The 19,409-nt window shown below is 43.7% G+C and overlaps 1 long non-coding RNA gene across 2 annotated transcripts in view; it reads left to right on the top strand.

The window, feature by feature from the left end:
* Window positions 1-19,409, top strand: part of LOC132428935 (uncharacterized) — a 290,602-nt gene that overhangs the window by 138,822 nt on the left and 132,371 nt on the right. For both annotated transcript variants that reach the window (XR_009520260.1, XR_009520259.1), the window contains exon 2: window positions 8,215-8,316. This is a non-coding gene — a long non-coding RNA (uncharacterized lncRNA). The remainder of the gene's footprint in view (window positions 1-8,214; window positions 8,317-19,409) is intronic.

Here is a 19,409-nt window from a genome sequence, read left to right as displayed (position 1 = left end):
AGTAGAGTTCCCTGTGCTATACAGTAGGTCCTTGTTAGTTATCTATTTTATATATAGTAGTGTGTATATGTCAATCCCAATCTCCTAATTTATCCCTCCCCCACCCACCCTTTCCTCCTGGTAACCGTAAATTTGTTTTCTACCTCTGTGACTCTATTTCTGTTTTGTAGATAAGTTCATTTGTACCCATTTTTTAGATTCGGCATATAAGCGATATCATATGATATTTGTCTTTCTCTGTCTGACTTCACTCAGTATGACAATCTCTAGCAATCCATGTTGCTGCACATGGCATTATTTCATTCTTTTTTAAGGCTAATATTCCATTGTATCACGTCTTCTTTACCCATTCCTCTGTCAATGGACATTTAGGTTGCTTCCATGTCCCGGCTATTGTAAATAGTGCTGCAATGAACATTGTGGTGCATGTGTCTTTTTGAAGTATGGTTTTCTCCGGATATATGCCCAGGGGTGGCATTGCTGGATCATAAGGTAGTTTTTTAAGGAATCTCCATACTGTTCTCCATAGTGGCTGTATCAATTTACATTCCCACCAACAGTGCAAGAGGTTTCCCTTTTCTCCACACCTTCTCCAGCGTTTATTGTTTGTAGATTTTCTGATGATGCCCATTCTAACTGGTGTGAGGTGATACCTCTTTGTAGTTTTGATTTGCATTTCTCTAATAATTAGTGATGTTGAGCAGCTTTTCATGTGCCTCTTGGCTACTGTATGTCTTCCTTAGAGAAATGTCTATTTAGGTCTTCTCCCCATTTTTTGATTGGGTTGTTTTTCTTTAATACTGAGCTGCATAAACTGCTTTTATATTTTGGAGATTAATCCGTTGTCTGTTGATTCATTTGCAAATATTTTCTCCCATTCTGAGGGTTGTCTTTTCATCTTGTTTATAGTTTCCTTTGCTGTGCAAAAGCTTTTAAGTTTCATTAGGTCCCATTTGTTTATTTTTGTTTTTATTTCCATTACTCTAGGAGGTGGGCCAAAAAAGATCTTGCTGTGATTTATGTCAAAGAGCGTTCTTATGTTTTCCTCTAAGAGTCATAATGAGGTATCACTTCACATCGGTTAGAATGGGCATAGTCAAAAAATCTACAAACAGCAAATGCTGGAGAGGGTGTGGAGAAAAGGGAACCCTCTTGCACTGTTCGTGGGAATGTAAATTGATACAGCCACTATGGAGAACAGTACGGAGGTTCCTTAAAAAACTAAAAATAGAATTACCATATGACCCAGCAATCCCAGTACTGGGCATATACCCTGAGAAAACCATAAATCAAAAGACACATTCACCTCATTGTTCATTGCAGCACTATTTACAATAGCCAGTTCATGGAAGCAACCTAAATGCCCATCGACAGACGAATGAATAAAGAAGATGTGGTATATATACACAATGGAATATTACTCAGCCATAAAAAGGAATGAAATTGGATCATTTGCAGAGATGTAGATGGACCTAGAGACTTTCATACAGAGTGAAGTAAGTCAGAAAGAGAAAAACCAATATTGTATATTAAACGCATATATGTGGAATCTAGAAAAATGGTACAGATGAACCAGTTTGCAAGGCAGAAATAGAAACACAGATGTAGAGAACAAACCTATGGACACCAAGGGGGGAAAGCAGGGCAGGGGTGGTAGTGGGATGAATTGGGAGATTGGGGTTGACAGATATACAATAGTATGTATAAAAGAGTTAACTAATAAGAACCTGATGTATAAAAATAAATAAAACTAAATTAAAAACAAAAAAGCAAAGTCCATAGTTACCATTAGGGTTCACTCTTGGTGTTGTACGTTCTATGTGTTTGAAGAAATGTATAATGAAATCTACCCTCCACTGCAGTATCATACAGAGTAGTTTCACTGCCCTAAAGCTCTTCTATTCTTCCACTCTTGCACGGTACACATGAAGATGCACCATCGAGATCCCTCTTTAAAGAAGGGCTCGCTGCCCTGTTCTGGGAAATACAGAGAGCAGCTTTCAGCTGTCAGCAACTTCTGACTCTGCTTCAGCTATAGAGAGCATGACCTCCCCTGAGATCATACCTTCCCTGGGACAGCCCACCTCCAGTGACTGTGAGCGACACAGGTGTATAAAGGCCCTGGCACTTTGGTCCAGGTATTTCTTTTTTTTTAATTAATTAATTAATTAATTAAATTTATTTGGCTGTGTCAGGTCCTAGTTGCGGCACACGGGATCTTCACTGCAGCATGTGGGATCTTTTGTTGTGGCACACGGCCTTCTCTAGTTGCGGCGTGCAGGCTTCTCTCTAGTTGTGGCTCGTGGGCTCTAGAGTGCGAGGGCTCAGTAGTTGTGGCGCACAGGCTTAGTTGCCCCACAGTATGTGGGATCTTAGTTCCCCGACTAGTGATCGAACCCATGTCCCCTGCAATGGAAGGTGGATTCTTAACCACTGGACCACCAAGGAAGTCCCCTGGTCCAGCTATTTCTAATTGATGTAAGACAACTCTGACTAGCAACACCCACTCCAGAGCGCTCCTCTGGGTTGAAGGAGGTCCGCATTACAGTTCTACATTGTCCTCCGACAAATACAGCTTCTTCCTGCCTTTCACAGGTGTGGATCCCCAATAAACATCTTGCAAACCAGACTGTCTCAGCATCTGCTTTCAGAGCACCTGGCCTGTGACACGCCTCTTCAACTGTATAACTATACATATGTATGCATGTGTATATGTAAGTATACAAATACACCCATATATGCATTATATATGTACATACATTATACATGTATATATTATATATAATGTACATACACACACATATATCTACCTTCACACCCAACGTAGTGTCAGAGAGATGCCTTTGTTCCTATCTGGGGCTGACCCTGGCTAAGTGGCACTGTCTCTCCTGTACCTCATTTCTTCCCAGCCTGTTGGTCAAGGCATCATACCTTCTGTGAGAGAGTGAAGAGTTCCTCTTCTTCCATGAGGACTGTGGATCCGAACACTCTGGCTTCTTCCTCTTTCCCTGACCATAGGACTGGGCATGAAAGTCAGACTGGCCCGATCCGTCTTGATGGTATTTGACCAGAGCTGAGGAGAAATGCTCTATTTTCTGGTGGAAAAGTTGGGAACATATACAGCAGGAGCATCCTGTGGAATGGGTGTAGTCTGTGCTTGTCTTCATGGGAGAGAGTATGGAAGATACATACAGTGCAGCAGAGGTGAGACAGTGGTCCCAGAAACATCAAACCTCTGGGTACAGTTATATCCTGTTACACTCCTCTTGCTGGTCATGTGAGCCAGTCTATTTCTGTTTTAGCCTAAGTTAGTTGATGAAGATACACTGTCATTTGCAGTCAAGAGTCCTGATGAATAGACCCCTCCGATTTTGCTGTCTACGCCATGTTTCTGTGTCCCTTGCAGGACTTTTCTCCTTTAATTAACCCATCTTCCAGTGTCTTTATTCTGTCCCTCTCTACTGGCTGCTTTCCCTTTGCATAAAACAAACACAGATCTCACTAATGGTGGAGAGAAGACTGTCCATTGAGTCCTCAGTCTCTTTAGCTACATTTCTACTCTCATTTTTTTGCTGCATGGCTAAATTTCTCTTAATAGTGGGCCATACACACCCTTACATCCTTACTTCATTCTCTTAACCTCCTGCAATCTGTCTTCTGTCCTCACCTCTCTACTAAAACAGCAATTTTGAAACCAGTTATCTAGTAATGGCCCAAACAAAACAACCTTTCCTCAGTTTCATTATCTTGGATCTATTTCTGGCATATGACACTATTAATCACTGACAACCTCCTCTGCCCTCTGGCAAGACATGGTCTTGAACTTTCCTTCTTAGAGGCCCTACATTCCACTGGCATTCCTGAGGAGCGAGGTTCTGGTGGAGTCATGAGGGAGAAGATTCAGAGCGTAAGAGAGCAGGATGCTTCTACTTTGGGAGAAGCAGCTCTTGAGATGATTTGGAGAGCAGTGGGTAGAAATGGAGGGAACTTGATTGGGTGCCTTTGTTTTTAAGTAAAGTAAGAGTCAAGCCAAGTGGCTGAAAGTGTGGAAGACAAGGTGGAAATGTCAGTATTGAAGAAAGTGGATAAATTTTAGAAATATTGTAAAGAACAAATTAACCAATCCTAAAGAAATGAATACTATGGTTATAAACCAGCATCGATGGTCCAGGTAAGAGAGCTAGCTTGGATTCAATCAGCACAATTTCATAGCTTGTGCCAAATGTCCAAATTTAGGGGAAACCAGTTTAGTAGCAATTGCAAGCTTAGAGGCATCTTGGAAATGCTGACCAGGATCCAGATTGGGTGAAGGTGAGGCCAGAAGAGGCTTTAGATCTTCAGACCATGGCAAATATTAGATTAACAAGGCTGAGAGAATAGGAAACATGAGGACAAGTTGGTGAAGCAGAGGTCTTAGAGTTGAAAATCTCCAATTGATACATGATCCATGGTGGGGCCCTCCTCTGCATTAGTGGTTCTCAAACTTTTGAGCATCAGAATCACCTGGAGGGCTTGTTAAAGCACAGATTGCCAGCCCCACCCCTGAAAACTCTGATTCAACAGGTCTAGGCAGGGCCTGAGATTTGCATTTCTAACACGTTTCAGGTGACGCTGATGCTAGTGGTCCTATGCTTTGAGAGCCACTGCTTTGTGGTGAGAAACAGAAAGGAGGTGAAGGTCATTGATGCTGAGGAGGTTGAGATGCTGAGAGGCTTAGGTCATCAGTCATCAATAAAAGCTCAGCGTGCTCCTGGAGAGCACGTGCTCCAGATTAAAGGTCAGAAGCGTACATTAAGGAGTGAGGGGAAAGACTTGCAAAGGAGAAGAGCTCTTGGGCGATGGCGGCAGGACAACGCTCTGCAAGGTAGGTTGAAAGCAAGTGTGGCCTTTTTAGAGTTGCGGTCAGGAAAGAGAAAGCAGCTTCGGGAAAGGGGTTTGAGAGCTAGTTCCAGTTAAGGGAAAGCCACATTTCCATTTGACAGCGAGGTGGAAAGAATGCTGGCGTGAGGATTTGCAGCCATGTGGGAGTTTGCTCATTAAGCAGGATTTCACAGGACGCCAAAGAAGAGACTTGTTGAAAAGATGGTACGGAATATGTGGCGTGGATGAAAAAGTGATTTAGCTGTAGGTGGGGGTGACTAAAAGGAAAAGCAGGGGAAGGGAATAAGGTTGGTGGGCTCTGTGCTTAGACTAGAAGTAGGGAGACAAGTTAGACCGAGTTTGGGGCCAGGGAAAGGTTTTGCACTTGTGTTAGTGATCAGGGAAGGAGGCTGCCGACGAGGCGTTCTACCTTCACTGTGGGAATTCAGACCACTTCTCTGTTGTGTTATGTGAATATCTGTTTATGTCTGTTTTTGCCTTGACAATGTCTTCTTAGTTTCTAATGATAATAGTGTTATTGGGTAGAAGGTAGGCGGAGGGTATTGTGAGTGGGGTTAGGAGGCCAGGCTGAGGCTATTGCCTGTATGGATTTTTTTTTTTTTTTTTTTTTTTTTTTTTTTTTTTTTGCGGTACACGGGCCTCTCGCTGTTGCAGTCTCTCCCGCTGCAGAGCATAGGCTCCGGACGCGCAGGCTCAGCGGCCATGGCTCACGAGCCCAGCTGCTCCGCGGCATGTGGGATCTTCCCAGACCGGGGCACGAACCCGCGTCCCCTGCATCGGCAGGCAGACTCTCAACCACTGTGCCACCAGGGAAGCCCCTGGATTTTTTTTTTTTTAACCCTAGGATCTTTATAGTATACTGGGCACAAGTAAATATGTATACGGTCCACCTTTACTGTCATCACTGTTGTATAGTATGGCTTGTGCCTGACTGCATATGATACTGAGTTAAGTGTTGTAACAGGAGAATGCTAGACTCATTTTAGAAGTTCAATGGAGCACACAAACATTTTGAAGCAAACACACTCTGCTATCATGAGAAATAAGACTGAGCTAAGAATCAAGATTCTTGTTTCCACTGTTTTGTGACCTCCATGGTGTTTGGTTCTGTGGTTTCTGAAGACCCTTGCCATTGGCGACACTATTGTAGAGTGGAAACAGAGTGGCTTCAAAATTAGATACGTTGTGACCCTAGTCCTCCCTCAGCCCCTACCACCTTGGAGAAGTCCACCCAACCCGTCTGGTCCTCAGGGTCTTCATCTTTAAGTGAAAAAGATAATTGACCTCATAGAAGTTGTTGCAAAAATGAAATGAACAACACATGTAAATTTCTTAAGTACTTCTGGGTCATACTAAGTGCTCAGCAGTATCCGTTTGTTTCTTCCTTCCCTAGTCCCCACTTTTTTTTTCTTTTTAAAGGTTGAGCCTTCTTTTAATTTATTTATTTTTAGTTTTGGCAGTGTTGGGTCTTCATTTCTGTGCGAGGGCTTTCTCTAGTTGTGGCAAGCGGGGGCCACTCTTCATCGCAGCGCGAGGGCCTCTCACTGTCGCGGCCTCTCTTGTTGTGGAGCACAGGCTCCAGATGCGCAGGCTCAGTAGTTGTGGCTCACGGGCCTAGTTGCTCCGCGGCATGTGGGATCTTCCCAGACCAGGGCGCGACCCCGTGTCCCCTGCATTAGCGGGCAGATTCTCAACCACTGCGCCACCAGGGAAGCTCCCCACTTTTATCTTTATCATGCTGTACATTTTTAGGGGCCAGAGAAGTATTTCACTGTGGGACTGCAGGGCGTAGATGAGCAAAAGACCTCTTGAAGTACCCACCTCACAATGCACAACTTCTAACCGCTGTGTAACTTCCTTGCTTGGCAGGAAAGTTTCCTCCACGTGACTAGCTCCTTTTTCATGTGGTACGTGCCTGTAAAGCAGGGCTTGGATGTTCTAGAAAGGGAAAGTGTCTCAGAAAAAAAAACAAACAGGGATTACATTTCCCTGCACATACTTGCGAATTTGAAATTAAGAGGAACAAGCTTTTGCCAAGACTGCGTCTTGCTTGGACCCTTGTTCTGAACCTGAAAGCTCTTGGCAGTTCATACAGCATGCGCCTCCCTTCATCTGCCCCTGGACTGGACATACGTTGGAAATTTATAGTTTATTTTCCCAATGCTTCATCTTGGTGCACTTCCCTGATGGTGTCAATTAGTAAAAACCGTGGAAAGCCTATATTTCTGATGTTCCCCACGCCATGGTGAGCATAAGCTGGCAGTAACTCTCTCTGACACTGTGAATACTTTGAAACTTTGTTTCAAAACAGTTTGAAGAAAACCCTATTTATAACTAACTCTGTGTACACTTTGAGTCTCCCAGAAAAACTTGCCTAAACGTCACCAAGGTGAATGGAGGAGGATGTGGAGAGGCATTGCCACGTGTTCTATATATTTCTGTCCTATTTTGGGACTTGGGGGGCGGGATGGGGGGAAGAATTACTCTTTGTAGAGTCAAAACTAGGGTGTACTAAAGTTTGTGCACTATGAGTTGCTCTGATAAATTTAGACTCCCGAAAGTTCTTCTACGCACTTCAGTTGAAAGTAAAATAAGAACGAAGTGAGCTGACATCCTCATTCACGTAATATGTAAATGTCAGTGCTGTCAGCCCCGGACTTATTTGGGCCTGTCTTATTTTGTTTCTGTCATAGAATGTTTCTCTTTAGATTCCTTGAGTTAGATGCTGCAAGTCAGAAAAATAAGTTTATAGAGTATGAACATGAGAGAGGCACCTTGATGCTTTTCATTTTTACAGCTGTGTTGTTATACGTGTATCCATTTTCCAAAGGATATGACCCTGATTCTGGGGGTTATTTTCTTTATGTTTAGAGTGAAGATGAGGGTTGTTAGCAGAATTGGGGAGCAGAGATATGAACAGAGTGGGCTTTACTGCTTGAGGGACACATTGTCCCCATCCTTCCCTAACATGGTCTTTTACCATGGCTCATTTTCCCAGTGGGCAGGTAGGTCTTGCTTTGTCTGCTGTACCTGGTATAATGCCCCATGTTCTTCTCTTAAGGGACAAATTCAGAGGAACAATGACGATGGCACCCCTAAGGCCACGTAGGGTTAGGGGCCTAAGGGATCTGAGGCATTACGAGGCTGCACGTAAAACGGGAAGAGAGGCTGGGATGGGCAGCCTCATCCTGGATGTCTTCGCCCTCTCTTTATCACAGCGCTGCCCTTGCAGTTTTGCTCCCTGCTTAGCTTGTGTGGCCCCTGCACACACTGGTCCCCAGAGACTCAGGTGAAGCTGGCATTTGCATGAGGAATCTGCTCTCTGTTCTGCAGGATCTGTTCCCAGACCAGGTGGGTCTCCTTCTCCTTCGGCCACGCAGGAGCACCAGAGCACCCGTCTTTTCACTCCGAGGTCTCAGGGAAGCCTGCAGCCAGGTAGGTCATCATCCTCGATGTTCTGAATCAGTCCTGCTGAGGAGGCAGTGGTCAGGCAGGCTGGTGGTCTGCCATTGTCCTCCTGTAGAGCAGCAAATCCTCCTTCCTCCATTACTCTTTCAAAAGGGACGGGGAGGAAGGAGTGGGTCATGAATATTTAATCAGGGGAAAGTAGGCACACATTATTTGGGTAAACTACTTAACAGCGGTGCGAGCCTCTCCTCAGATGGGGGTAGGTGCCGCATCACCGGCGTAGCGTGCTTTCACCCTTAATTCTCTTCTCGGTTTCCTTTGAGTGGGGATCTACGAAGGCTCCTGTCTCTCCATCAAACCACATCTCTAATTTAAACGGCTGTTAATAAGGGTTAAATCTGCAGGCTGAGCTGGCCCTTCACTTGTTACTTGCAAAGGGGGAAAAAAATCAATGGAGCAGGAAGCCAGAGGGGCGTCCATTTTGAGAAGCCGTAATGAATTACGTTTCCTTAGGAAAGCTGGCAGCCTCCAGTTCTCCCATAGCCTCCCTTTCACGGAACCAAGCCCTCTGTGACACATCAAATTTAATGAGACTGCACAGATCTCAAGGAAGGGGCGCGCTGCTGCCGGGGCACTTTATTAAGAAGGATCAGAGAACACTTGCTGGCTTTTAAAAGGAGTCCTTAAAGGCAAAGGATCTTTTGTGGGGAGTGGAAGGAGGTCCCTAATTTCAGTGTTTCATGTCCCCTCTGGAGCACTTGAACGACCTAATTCGATGTGAGCTTTTGGGTCTCAGCACGGGCAAACAGGTCCTCAAACCTCAGGACCATTGAAGACCAAGAGGATTGTGGTAGGTAATTAGGGACCTTCTGATTTAAGCGCCACGCCTCCACCCCTGTAGGCCATTAGAAGGAAATGGAGAGAGATGTTGCCTAACTGTCTTCCCTGTGATGAATCATTGTCATAATTGTATTTACCAAATCAATAATTAAATCGCTTATTTAGCCAAGAGGACTGCACTTAGGCACACAATGTGCAAGGCGTTTTGAAATCTAGAAAAGCTGGTATATGTATCGGCTGTAGGTTTGGGAGACGGCATTATCTGGGCATCAGGAGACTTTCATTCAAGTATTAGTTTTGTTGCCAATTTACAAAGCTTCTATAATCAAATGATATAACTTGGATTTCAATTTACTCGTGTATAAAATGAGAAGGTGAGGGTCATGTACAACTCTCCATTGAGACTTAGAGCTCTGAGTCAGTCTTAGAAAACAGAACAGACGATGGTGCTAGACCAAGAACCCTTGTGTGAGCCAGACACAGCTGCAGGAAGCAGCTACGTCACATTTCTTTGAGTTCTTTCTGAATTCTCCCCAAACAACTCTTCTGGCACGCAGAGCTCCAGGTATTGCATTCCAGAGCCTCTTTCCTCCCTCAGTCTCTATTGATAAGCATTTTTTTTCTTATGCCAAGAAAAATAATAAAAGGATAGCTGACAAGTACGACATGATTATCACATCCCAGGCACCAGGCTGAGTGATTTATGGGCATTGTATCGAGAGGTGTGGTAGATAAGAACACAGACTGGAACCAGCCTTCCTGGGTTCCAGTCACCACTTGGCCACTTTCTAGCTGTGTGACCTTGGGCAAGTTACTTAATAAATATCGTGTTTATTGATGTCTGGCATATAGTAGGTACTACAGAAGTGCTCGTGTTATGATCTCATTTAAACCTGGAAATATTCCTTTGAGGTTGGTAAGATTATCCCCATTTTACAGACAGGAACCTGTAATTCAACAAATTATAAGATCACCTAGCTGGTGAGAGGCAGTACTGGGAATCAGGCAGAGTCTGAGCTCCTAACCAGGGTTCTCATGCTCCAGTTCTGGTCTTTTAAAAGGTCTTCTTTGTGCTTCAGTGGAAGTAAAATCCACCAGCATAGCTGGAGGAGGGATTTTAATGCTCCCCTCTGCATCTTTATCTCAGAGCCCTTGGATTGCTCTTTGATCAGCCTTTCCTTTGATATCATTTTTGCTAGGTTGGCATCACAGCTGTTTCAGTTTCTTATTTGTGTGGCCTCCTCTTCAAGGTCATTGCATCTTTCCCTTGAGATTCCATTTTGATACCTACTTACGGTGTCTCCCTCTTTGCCATTGGTTGGGTGAGCAGGGAAGCAGGCCACCAATAGGGATGAGAGCAGGCACAAGTCACATTTCAATTGGGATTGAATGGGAACCAACCACTCATGAAGGTCTAGATCACTCTGCATCCCAAATGTCAGCTTTCTGGAGTCCAGAGGTTCAGAATAAATAGCGGTTGAAAGGAAGGATGACAGAGAGGTTCCATGTGAATATGGAAAAAAGCCCTGGAGTCTGGATAGGGGAGGTCAGAGAATGCAGCATCATAGCACTGTGACCTTATTAGAAGAATGCTCTGGACGACAGTGCAATTATAGTCACCGCTTTGAAGGAAATATTTTGTTTGTTTTCTTCCCTGTTGTACATTCATATGAGTTGTTCAAACTGAAGAGTCCAGACGGTTTACCAAGGGGATTAAATGATGTGCTTGGTCCACTCACCTCTCTGGCTCCATACTTGAGCTCATGGCCTGATTTCATCTCTGGGAGCAGAGGAGAGACAAATTATGCATATAATTTGCCATTTATTTATTTAAAGTCATGTTTTCTTTGTGTCCTATGTCTTTTTATGGACGTGCATCCTATTTCTCAGGCCACCATCTTAGTCTTGAAGCTTCCTGTGTGTTAGGACACCTTGTCTCTTCTTTCCTCTGTGTCTTCTGGTTCTTGTTCCAGTAAAGGGCACTCTTGGTATTGATTATTTCTTAGAAGAGTCTCTCTTGGAATAACTGAGTGTTGCCAGAGAGGCCTTTCCTCTTTCCTCTGCCCTTTCGGGTTCTTAGCACCCAACCCTGGCAGTTGGTAGACACTGACAACAGATTGCTCTGGAGTTATTCAGCTTGCAATAAACTACATCTAGGGGTAAAACCATTGTCACTGTGGTTTGCAGCAAGTACCTTCACCTGATCTAGAGAACTAGGTTTGGGACTGCCTTTGAGCCTGAGCTGGAAATGGAGCCAACAACAGACATCTGAGACATAATTCAGGAATATACTAACAATTTCCAACGAACTGGTAAAACAGGGACCAAAATAGCATGATCTCCACTCAACTCTGAAGCACTGAGTGTTGGCTAGACCCTGTGTTTTCTTTGGTCATATTATTATTTTTTTTTAATTGGAGTACAGTTGATTTACAATGTTATTAGTTTCAGGTGTACAGCAAAGTGACTCAGTTATACATGTACATATATTCATTCTTTTTCAGATTTTTTTAACCCATATAGGTTATTACAAAATATTGAGTAGAGTTCCCTGTGCTATAGTTCCCTGTGCTATAGATACTATAGAGTAGGTCCTTGTTGGTTATCTGTTTTACATATAATAGTGCGTATATGTTAATCCCAAGGTCCTAATTTATACCCCCCACAAGTATCCCCTTTGGTAACTATAAGTTTGTTTTCCAAATCTGTGAGTCTATTTCTTTTTTGTAAATAAGTTCATTTGTATCATTTTTAAAAAATTAGATTCCACATATGAGTGATATCATGTGATATTTGTCTTTCTCTGACTTCACTTAGTATGATAATCTCTAGGTCCATCCATGTTGCTGCAAGTGGCAATATTTCCTTCTTTTTATGTCTGATTAATATTCCATTGTGTATATGCACCACATCTTTATCTATTCCTCTGTCAATGGACATTTAGGCTGTATCCATGGCTTGGCTATTTTACTGGTAAATAGTGATGCAATGAACATTGGGATGCATGTATCTTTTCAAATTATGGTTTTCTCCAGATATATGCCCAAGAGTGGGATTCCTGGATCATATGGTAGCTCTATTCTTAGTTTTTTAAGGAACTTCCATATTATTATCAATAGTGGTTGTACCAATTTACATTCTTACCTACAGTGAAGGAGGGTTCCCTTTTCTCCACACCTTCTCAAGCATTTATTGTTTGTATGCATGCTTTTTAATGATGGCCATTCTGACTGGTGTGAGGTGATACCTCACTGTAGTTTTGATTTGTATTTCTCTGATAATTAGTGATGTTGAGCATCTTTTTATGTGCTTTTGGCCATCTGTATGTCTTCTTTGAAGAAATGTCTGTTTAGATCTTCTGCCCATTTTTTTGATTGGGTTGTTTGTTTTTGTTTTTGTTGTTTTTTGACATAGAGCTGCATGAGCCATTCGTATATTTTGGAGATTAATCCCTTGTCGTTTGCTTCGTTTGAAAATATTTTCTCCCATTCTGTGGATTGTCTTCTCATTTTGTTTATGATTTCTTTGCTGTGAAAAAGCTTTTAAGTTTAATTACGTCCCATTTGTTTATTTTTGGTTTTATTTTCAGTACTCTAGGAGGTGGATCAAAACAGATCTTACTGCGATTATATCAAAGAGTGTTATGCCTATGTTTTCCTCTAAGAGTTTTATATTATTCAGCTTTACGTTTACGTCTTTGATCCATTACGAGTTTACTTTTGTGTATGGTGTTAGAGAGTGTTCTGATTTCATTTTTTTACATGTAGCTTCCAGTTTTCTCAGCACCACTTATTGAAGATACTGCTCTTTTCTCAATTGTATATTCTTACCTCCTTTGTCATAGATTAATTGACCACAGGTGTGTGGGTTTATTTCTGGGCTTTCTATCCTGTTCCATTGATCTATATTACTGTTTTCGTGCCAGTACCATACTGTTTTGATTATGGTAGCTTTGTAGTATATTCTGAAGTCAGGGAGCCTGATTTCTCCAGCTCCATTTTTCTTTCTCAGGATTGCTTTGGCTATTTGAGGTCTTTTGTCTTTCTTTTCAAATGTAAATTTTGTTTTGCTCTAGTTCTGTGAAAAATGCCATTCGTAGTTTGATAGGGATTGCACTGAATCTGTAGATTGACTTGGGTAGTATAGTCATTTTGACACTATTGATTCTTCTAATCCAAGAACATGGTATATCTTTCCATCCCTTTGTGTCATCTTTGAGTTCTTTCATCAGTGTTTTATAGTTTTCAGAGTACAGGTTTTTACCTCAGGTAGGTTTATTCCTAGGTATTTTTTTCTTTTTGATGTGGTGGTAAATGGGATTGTTTTCTTAATTTCTCTTTCTGATCTTTCGTTGTTAGTCTATAAGAATGCAAGAGATTTCTGTACATTAATTTTGTATCCTTCAACTTTACTGAATTCACTGATGAGCTCTAGTAATTTTCTGATAGCATCTTTATAATTTTCTATGTGCAGTATCACGTCATCTGCAAACAGTGACAGTTTTATTTCTTCTTTTCCAATTTGGATTCCTTTTATTTCCTTTTCTTCTTCTTCTTCTTCTTTTTATTTTATTTTATTTTTTTGCAGTACACGGGCCTCTCACTGTTGTGGCCTCTCCCGTTGCGGAGCACAGGCTCCGGACGTGCAGGCTCAGCGGCCATGGCTCATGGGCCTAGCTGCTCCGTGGCATGTGGGATCTTCCCGGACCGGGGCATGAACCTGTGTCCCCTGCATCAGCAGGCGGACTCTCAACCACTGCACCACCAGGGAAGCCCTCTTTTTCTTCTTTTATTGCCATGGCTAGGACTTCCAAAACTATATTGCATAAAAATGGTGAGAGTGGACATCCTTGTCTTCTTCCTGACCTTGGAGGAAATGCTTTCAGCTTTTCACTGTTGAATATGATCTTAGCTGTGGGTTTGTCATATATGGCCTTTATTATTTTGAGGTAAGTTCCCTCTATGCCCACTTCTTGGGGAGTTTTTATCATAAAGGGTGTTGAATTTCATCAAAAGCTTTTTCTGCATCTAATGAGATGATCATATGGTTTTTATTCTTCAGTTAATGTGGCATATCACACTGATTGATTTGCGGATATTGAAGAATCCTTGTATCCCTGGGATAAATTCCACTTGATCATGGTATATGAGCCTTTTAATGTATTGTTGGATTTGGTTTGCTAGTATTTTGTTGAGTATTTTTGTGTCTATGTTCATCAGTGATATTGGCCTGTAATTTTCTTTTTTGGTCATATTGTTCTAACCAGTGAAGTGGGGGATGGAAAGAGAGAGAAACTTCAAGAATACAGATAGACTTAATGCCAATGAAATCTGGGTTTCTAGACATAAGAAGCTATCTAACATGGCATTGGTGTGCTGGGACCTGGAACAAAGTAAACACTCAAAATTTGCTTGACTTGAAGGCTCCTGTAGATATACTAACCGCATTCAGATACTTCTTCCTCACAGACTCAAGAGGTTCATAATTTGAGTCATGAGAAAGGTGACATTTTTAGCTGACAGAGGATATAAATGTCTGTATTTATAGTACATAGCCATGGGTTTGGAATTCCCAATTGTGGCACTGAGATCTGAAGTGTGAGACACCAGAGTTCACTGTCAGCTGCTTACAGAATCACTGCCACTCTGTTCAAGTCTGGGAGTGGTTTCTGGGGATCTAAACACAGTCAGCTTGGAAGGAACCATAGTACAACCTGCCTTGATTTTCTCTTGGTCTTTGGTTTAAAATTTTTCCTCTTGGGAAGTGGATATTCATACGTATTAACCTGGCACCTACCATATGCAGAGCTGATGACATATACTTTGCGGTGGATGGAAAGTTAAAGAAGAGAATGTTGTGCTTCCCACAAGGTGCTTGAAGTCACAGGTGAACAAGTATAGCCATTAGGTAAATGACATAACCTACTTGGGCCTCACTTTCCACATCTGAAAAATTAAGTAGTAGAGTACCCACTTCATAGGATTATTTGGAGATTAAATAAGCTAATCTATATAAAGCCCTCAGTACCTGGCATGATGCATAGAAAGTTCTTAATAAGCACAGGAATAATCACTGTTGATAGCATGCATAGAGGATGGAATGTAACACTCGTTACAGAGAAACCCCATGAAAGGGCTTCTTGCTCAAGAAGGAGGTCGAGAAAGATCAGCTTGCGGTTTAAGAGTAAGCTCAGCGTGGGGCTTCCCTGGTGGCGCAGTGGTTGGGAGTCCACCTGCTGATGCGGGGGGCGCGGGTTCGTGCCCCGGTCCGGGAGGATCCCGCGTGCCGCGGGGCGGCTGCGCCCGTGGGCCATGGCCACTGGGCCTGCGCGTCCGGAGCCTGTGCTCCGCAACGGGAGAGGCCACAACAGTGAGAGGCCCGTGTACTGCAAAAAAAAAAAAAAAAAAAAAAAAAAAAAAAAAAAAAAGAGTAAACTGAGCTTTATAATGACAAAACAAAAACAGACAAACCAAAAACCCCAAAAAATGATTGGATCAATTTTATGATTTCACAAAAGGCTGGTTCTGGGAAAGATACCTAGGTATGTCATATTTGCTGGTTCACTTAGTTATTGATTCGCTGTCTTCATTGAGACACAGCCTGTGTGTGCAAAGAACAGTGGTGCATGGGTCAGTCTTTACTGCTGCTCTGCTCTTCACTAAGACTGTGCCCTTCGGCAAGTCCATTGGACTTCCTAGGGGAAAGAAACCGAGGCTGGCAAAGCTATGAAAAGCATCTAAACTTTAAAAAATTTACACCAGTCCTAGCTGGCAGTAAATGAAGTGACTTGGCCATGGTAGACACTGGCCAAGAGAAGGTCTCCAGAAGGTCATTTATAAGGGCACAAGGGGCCAACTCGACAATAAGCCCATTTTGCTACTCAAGGGGCAACACTTGAAGACTGTGTTCAGTGCCAGAGCCTGGGACAAGCCTGGGGACAAGGATCAGATCGTAGCTTTCTGAGGCTACTTCAACAGATACAGCAAAAAGGAATTGGGGCGTCGTAGGGAAAGAGAATTCTGTTCTCCGGACAGAGTGGCTAAGCCAGCCCCTGTGCCACCTCCCCACATCTCACCACTCACATTGGAAACACTCCTGGAATGCCATGTCCCTGGGCAGCGTTTCCAAGGGCTCCTTCATTGCTTTCCCTCCCTCCTCCTGAAAAGCTGAAATAAGTAAAAAGAAAAGATGGAAGAGAGGGAAGAAAGAAGGAAGGAAGGAAAGAAGGAAGGAAGGAAGGGAGGCTCTCTTCCCAGGAAGTAAGGCATTTGTGTAATAGAAGCTTTAGTCAGAGAAGGGCAAGTTGAGGGTTAAATATGTAAGAGAAAAAGAATGCAAAACATCAAGATTCGATAGAGGTTAGGCCTATTGAAAAGCCAAGGACATTTGGCTGAGAGAGTGGTGAGGGAAGTGGTGTTAAATTCAGACGTTTCAACTCTGCGACTTTGGGCAGACTTCAGAATGAAGGGGCTAACATCCTAGCTGTGGTACAGAGAGTGGTGTTGTGTGTCTGACAGTCCCCAGGGTCTGCCCTGCCTCCCCTGAGTCCCCGTGATTCCCCCTCCCCACCAGGGCAATAAAGGAATGTAGGTGAAATCTGCCTGCACAGGGGATGGACCAGGGATAACAGAATTCCCAGCCCAAGTGGAGAGTGGGCCAGCGCCCAGGGGCTCAGAAAGACTAAGGGTTTGCAAGGCGGGGAGGATATTAACCATATTGCTTCTGGGTTCTGTACCTGACTCCCAAATTGCAAGACGTTGTATTGTTTTCCCCTTAGGTTTTCAACTCCTTTCCTACTTTATCCATTTCTTTCTTTTACGTGACTGTGTGCTCCGTTTCTCTGCTCTGCGGGGAAGAGAGGTTGGGGCAGGAGCGGGGAGAGGGGAGAGCATCAGGGAAGGAGGAAGGAACAGCTCAGCGGCCTGACCTTCTTCAGCTGCATGAAAATCATTCCAGATTTGAAAAGGGCTTTGGGGAGATTTACTGTTGGGATACCTGTGACTCTGCAAACGAGCTCTTTTGTCTCAATCTTCCCTCATGCCTGGGTCTCCCAGTCCCCCTAAGCCCTGCTGCTTTTGAAGAGTTAAATCAGAGGGAAAACACAGTTTGGAAGGCGGTGTTTCGTGGAGGGACGGAGAGCAGGCTGCCTGGTGGTTACATAACCTGGCCGAAGGGAGGCTGGGCCTAGAGACAGAAGCCAGTGCTCAGGAAATAAAGAAAGGAGAGTAAGAAAGAGGAGGCAGGAAGGGAGAAGAAGAAAGGGAGGGAGAAAGGAAGGAAAGAAGGAAGGAGAAAAGGAAGCAAGAAGGGAAAGAGGAAGGAAGGAGGGAAGGGACAGAGAGAAAGAAAGGGTAAAGAACCATAGCTTGATGTCCCAGGAGGATGAGTAAATGGGGGAAAGGAGTAGAAGGAACTAGTATAATATAAATGCATGTTTCAAAATTTCACACCACTGTCAGAGTTATGGAGCACTGAACAAACAGCCTCACATAGACATGAACTTAACCTTCACAAACAGGCAGATTGGAAGTTGATAGCCTTTAAAGCATTTTAAACAACAACAACAAGAAGCCCTGTTGTCTATGCAGAGATTCCCCTGGGTGTGGTGAGCTTCATACTCAAAGCAACCAGAAGTCGAGAGTTGAAAAGTATATCAATAAGAACAGCCATGAAAGCAAAGCTTCTGATTTAAATGGAAAGAGAATACCGAGTGAGCTATTGTTTGCACCAGGACTTCTAACTGGGTTATTATCTTGAACCCAACCCAATCTACCTCATAAAAGCTTGAAACTCAACTTCAGGCTGCTTTCAGGAGGAAAAGTCCCTAAACCCTTTCTTCTCCTACAGGGTCTTGACCTTCAAGTGTAGAATAGGTCTGATCAATATTAGGAAACTAAGGTGTGCTTTACGCCTGCGCACACAGAACTTCAGTGGCACTGTGCCCGAGTGTCCACACACTCAGGCCCCCACGTGTGTACACACCACACAAGCACCAATGAGCACATGGGATGAACTGTTTGCAGCACCCCCCCCCACACCCCCCCCCCCCACCAGGGAAGATGCTTTTATGGTATTTCCAGCTCTTCTGCATCTCAGCATGACTAAAAAGGAGAAGAGACAAGGAAATGAAGGAAAGGAGTTCCCTGGCAGTCCAGTAGTTGGAATTCTGCACTTTCACTGCCGAGGGTCCAGAGTTCAATCCCTGGTTGGGGAACTCAGATCCTGCAAGCCTCGCAGCACAGCCAAAATAAATAAATAAATAAAAATAATTTAAAAAATGAAATGAAGGAAAAACCTGCCACTTACTGGGCCAGCACCTACTACGGGTGAGGCACTGGTCAGAGTGCACCTTTTCTATGTAACATCACAATTCATTGCGTTTAATGGTGCTTTTAGAATCGTGTTTTAACACACGGCACATCTGAAGCAATCTCTTCTGGTAAACTGCCTTAGAGAGAGGCCGTTTCTCTTTGCAAAGCCAGCTGTGAGTTGCTGGAAGGCACGCAGCTGCAGACAGCTGGAGGGCTGGACTGTAAGGGGATCCCGGAGAAGTGAACTCTGGCTCGCAGGCCTGAGGCCACAGGAGGGAAGGCTTGAGGGCTGGGAGGAGCTGCTGCTTGCATTGGCTTGTCCGGGGCTTCTGCTGCCTTCCTCATTTACCTGAGGGAACCGAACCCATCAGTAGAACTTACAGAACCAAATCCCCTGGGAACCAGAGCAGGTTTCCCTCAGCCCTCGTTCTGTATTTTCGTAATTTCCCATGATTTTATCCTCCTGAGACCACCTCACCGTTGGACTCCGTCTGACTTGCAAATTCTCTCTCTCAAGACCTAGAAGATGCCTTTTGTGGGCTCCAAAAGAAATGGGGCAAAACTCTTGAAGCCAAAGCAAGTTCCAAAAGAATGTTTGGCAGGGGGTGTAGGAAGCACTTCCCCCATGGCCAGTGAAATATTTGCCCCCAGGCACGAGAAGGGAATCTCCATTTGTTTTCTCTCCATTCAGTTTTTCTAGAGGAAAATGAGTGGCTTGAGCTCTGGGAACAGAGCCCAGCGATTTGACCTCAAGGGAGTTTCCTCATCAATACAAAAACTAATATAGCTAGAGAAAGGTAATAACCCTTCCCAGCACAAATTATCCCCAAGCTTGGCTTTTGAACTTCGTCATTGAGACTTATCATTGGGTAACAGAAAATGCTTTTAAAAAACATGTTCTGGGGCTTCCCTGGTGGCGCAGTGGTTGAGAGTCCGCCTGCCGATACAGGGGACATGGGTTCGTGCCCC

This window comes from Delphinus delphis, chromosome 8, assembly GCF_949987515.2.
Source record: "Delphinus delphis chromosome 8, mDelDel1.2, whole genome shotgun sequence".
Classification (NCBI taxonomy): domain Eukaryota; kingdom Metazoa; phylum Chordata; class Mammalia; order Artiodactyla; family Delphinidae; genus Delphinus; species Delphinus delphis.
Note: the sequence above shows the minus strand (reverse complement) of the source record. Positions and strands in the feature narration are given on the sequence as shown.